Below are 4,708 nucleotides of genomic sequence, written 5' to 3' on the forward strand. Positions count from 1 at the left end.
ACTAGATTTATGAGTCAATCATGCTTACATTTTGAACTAGGGCCACAAGATGTGAAGGCTCTGGAATCAGACACAGCTGGATTCAAATCTCAGCTCTTTCACTTACCCCCGTTTGTGAGCTTGAGCAAGTTTCTTAACCTCTCTGAGCCTTAGTTTCCTCAGCTAATAATCACTCTAATATACATATGTGTATATACATATACTTAGACTCATCTAATATGTAATGTGTGGCATAGTGACTGGCACATATTGTGTTCTAATATTAGCTCACATAAACATAGTTGATAACGATATCCTAATAAAAATAATACCTTAGGATTTTTTTAAAGTTGGGTGTATTGTATTGATTTACATAGGGTAATATCATCTTTTTTGAGTATACAATGAGTTTTGACAAATGAACACAATGGTGTGATCACTACTGCAATAATGATACTGAACAGGTTCATCACCCCCCAAATTCCCTCATATCCCTTTGTATAAATTCCTCACCCCACTGATCTACTTTCTGTCCCTATTGTTTTTTGCCTGTTTCAAAGCATCACATAAATGGAATCATAGAGCATGTAGCCTTTGAATCTGGCTTCTTTTGCTTACATAGTGCTTTTGTGACTCATCTATGCTTTTGCACGCATCAGTAGCCTTGTTCGTTTATATTGCTGAGTAGTATTTCATTGTGTGGATGTGCCACAGTTTTGTTTATCCATTTACCAGCTGATGGGCTTTTTTTTGTTTCCAGTTTCTTGGCTATTATGAATGTAGCCACTATAAACATTGGCATACAGGTCTTTCTGTGGATATGCATTTTTATTTCTCTTGAAACTAACTAGTTTAATCCCAGGAGTAAGACTTCTTGGTGTCATAGTAAATGTATGTTTAACTTTGTGAGAAACTGCCCGACTGTTTTCTAAAGGGACTGTACCATTTTGCATTGCTGATCTATAGCCTAGCTAGTACGTGATGCTGTTAGTTTTTGCTTTGCAATTTTAGTTATTCTAGAAAGTAGGTAGTAGTATCTTATTGTGTTAATTTGCATTTTCCCTAATAACTCGCAGTGTTGAGTGCCTTTGTTTTGCTTTCAGTTCTTAACATACAGACCATTTGGGATGCCTTAAACCTCACAGAAAACTATATTAAGTAGGTATAAATAAACAACATGTTCATACTGATGAGAATTAAATGCATGCGTCTCTCCACCCCACCATCACCAAAGTGACTGCTTTCCCACTTCCCATAAGAAAAGAGACGTCTGGTTTTGTACACTCTAGCAACCCGGAGCTGCAGCCAATCTGCGTCATCCTCACTGTGTAATTAGAGGCTGGAGGTGCCCACGTGTCTCATTTTTAGGATGCTGTGGGCTACATTTGGCCCAGATTAGGTTATACTTTAGGCATTTCACTGCATATCTCTTTTTCCCCCTCAGAGTTCTGTTTCTCAGAAGGCTCTCAAAAGAACAAACAGCTCTGGGTCCAAGTGAAGATTCTCCCTCTCTGAGGAGAGTGGGGGTGATAGAGACCTCCCTCAGGCATACTCTCTAAAGCAGAAAAGGAAAGAAAAACAAGCCCCAGCAGCCCTGAGGGTGCAGTGCCTTAGACTCAAACCCAGAAAGAGCATGCTGCTTCATGTACTAAAATCCTCCATCCACAAGTTTATTTCACCAAGTGAACATTGTCCTGCCCTCTCTTCTTCTCACATAGAACCCATCATCCCTAATGCTTTTCCTTGCTCTTCTAGTTATGGTTGCCAGAAAAGATAGAAGATCCCCAGTTAAACTTGAATTTCAAATAACACACAAATTTTTAGTGGAAGTATATCCCATATAATATTTGGAGTCTTCTTGTAGTGCCAATGTTGGAGGGTTAACTTATTTTTATTAAGGGAGTCAAAATATTACTTGAGGAGAGAACTAAGAACCTATTTGATTTTGTCTTAACCCTATGCTTGTTCTCCCCCCTGCCCCCACCCCTGCTCCCGTACCTCCAAGAGGCAGGATATATAGACAACTACTTATTTTCTCCACCGCAGCATCAGTTACGGGACTTCAGAAGCAAAAGAACCAGAGCTAGATGGCAATGACCATCAGTAGCAATTCCTGTTTAAAAAAAAAAAGCAAAGCTCCTTCTGGGCTGGCTCTGTGTATAGTCAGATGAAAAACTGACCACTCCGTTTGTTCAACACAGGATGGCTGGGGAAGGAAGTGAGCCAATCCTTATTAAAGCGCCACTTAAACTCATTTCTGGAATCAGCCTGATATAAATGCATTCATGTTAAACTTCTTCAGTCACTGCACTGCCAGCAAATCACTAAGAGTGAGCCTCTCCTACAGAGAAGGGCACAAGCAATTTCAGACCCTTCAGCCTCTCATATAAGGTTAATGGGAAAATAAACACAAACTATAATTAAAAGTAAATGAACAAATGTTATTTTTAAAATAAGAGAAAAAATTTATTGACTGCCTCCTTGTCCAAGTTCCCTATGTGTGTTATGTGAATGGGTCCAATTTTACCTAACATACTTGTGGGCTATGTGTTATGAATTACTGAATAATTAAATAATTTCCCCAATGCTAGTAGGAGTAGCTTGGATTTTTATTAGGATCAGTCTGATTCTAGAATTAGGTCTCCCTACTAATCCACATAAATCTGACACCATAATTACCCAGGAGAAGGAAAGAGAAACTTCTCAGTGAAAATGCTCGGTAGTGTATGGAAATTCTCACAATGAATCGTCCCCACAGTTACAAGGCCTATGATTCCAACAGCCAAGCAGAACCCACATAGGCAGTTTTGACAGCGATATGAAAGATGGGTTCCAGGTGCCACAGCCGTAGATTATTTAAGAGGCAGCAGTGGGGCTCTAGTGAAGCGGCGGGACTGAAGATTGGTGTTAAAAGTCATTGACACAAAGGTGAATAAAACTGTCTTGTAATTTCCCAGAGACCAGAGCAGACAGATCAGAAATCGAGGCAAGTAGAGAAATCCAATCACATTTCTAGCTACCAAAGCACCATGAAGTGATTATGACTCTGACATAATGTCTGGGCCAGCCCTAGCTTGGTCAGGGCCTTGGACCTGTTTCCCCAGGTGTGATGTCAACAACGACAAGAGTCAACATTGTCATGGTGCTGTCCAGGTGTCAGGTTCTGCTTCAGGTGCTGCACAACTTTTAAGCCATTTCATCTTCACAAAAACCCTCTGAGATAAGTACTCTTGTCATCTCTCTTTCATCCTTGAGGAAACATGGCAGAGGGAGGCTAAGTAACTCACCCAAGATCCCAAGTGGCAGATCTGGGATTCAAACAGAACAGTCTGGATCCAGAGTCTGTGCTCTTAACCATCACACCACGTGCTATGTGCTAAGCATCTACACCTGTCAAAGAGGCGGACCTGAAGAAAGGATTGAAACTGATGGGTAGGATCAGCTTTCCAAATGAAGGCACTGAATGTAGAGGAGAAAATCAGTGGAGAAAGCCATGGTGAGAGGAGGGAAAGAGAAGGGAGGACCATGGAGGTAGACAAAGAAGGAACAGTCAGAGAGGTATAAAGGGAAGCAGGATTGTGCAAAAGCAGGGAAGTACAAGGAGAAGGAAGCTTCAGGAAGGAAGGTCATCCACAGAACCCCAGTGCAGCAGAAAGATCAAGAAGAGTGGGGCCTGAGAAACAGACATTGAATTAGCACTTTGAAGCTTGTGTTGATGAAGACTGGGTTGCCCCTGAAGGATACCAATTTGGATGCTGTGACTTGGATGGTAAAGACTCCACCTGCAATGCAGGATACCCAGATTCGATCCTTGGGTCGGGAAGATCCCCTGGAGGAGGGCATGGCAACCCACTCCAGCATTCTTGCCTGGAGAATCCCATGGACAGAGGAGCCTGGTGGGCTACAGTCCATGGGGTCGCATGGAGTCTGACACAACTAAGCAGCCTACAAAGGCCCACAACAAAGGCCAAAAATGACAGTGTGAAGCGTATTTCCCCTCATGTGACAGTCCAGCCTAAACAGTTCTGGGCTAATCTCACCTTGGTGCACTGCCATCTTGAGCATATGAGGTTTCTATATTAAAATGACTGTTCCTGTCATCTCTCCACAGTCTAGGCAGCATGAAGACTAAAGACTTCATGGAAAACGCACCCCTTCCTTTCAAAGGGTTGGTCTGGAAGCTATGAACCTGGCAACACCAAGCTGCAAGGGAACCTAGAAAATGCATTCTTTCGTTGGGCAGTTGTACTCAGATAACAGAGATGAGTTCTATTTCTAAAGATAGAAAAAAAGATGACAGAATCAGGACACAACTCTATACCATAGAGGTCACTGATCACCTTGGCAGTTAGCTTCATCTAGTGGGCTGTAGGGAGTTCACAGGGAGAGGGTGGGTCTTTCCTAGAGAGGAAAGACCATGTGAAAGAGTTACTGGTCATGGAAATAGAGAAAATGATAGAGGCAGAGGAGTAGCAGAATACAAAGATGGTCTGTGCAAAAAGGGGAGAATCAGGAATGTTTATGGAGAGTAGAAAAAAATCAAGAGGGAAGAGAGAGATCAGATGCTGCGAGGTCTGCCTTGGACACTTCTTTCTTTGAAACAAGAGGACAGGATAACACAGTGAGTAAAGAGGTACATTTCTTTATTTCTTTCTTTATTTTTATTTGGCTTCATTGGGACTTAGTTGTGGCACAAGGGATCTTTTTTTTTTTGGTTGCAGCATGTGGG

Source organism: Cervus canadensis, chromosome 7 (genome assembly GCF_019320065.1).
Source record: "Cervus canadensis isolate Bull #8, Minnesota chromosome 7, ASM1932006v1, whole genome shotgun sequence".
In the NCBI taxonomy this organism is placed as follows: Eukaryota; Metazoa; Chordata; class Mammalia; order Artiodactyla; family Cervidae; genus Cervus; species Cervus canadensis.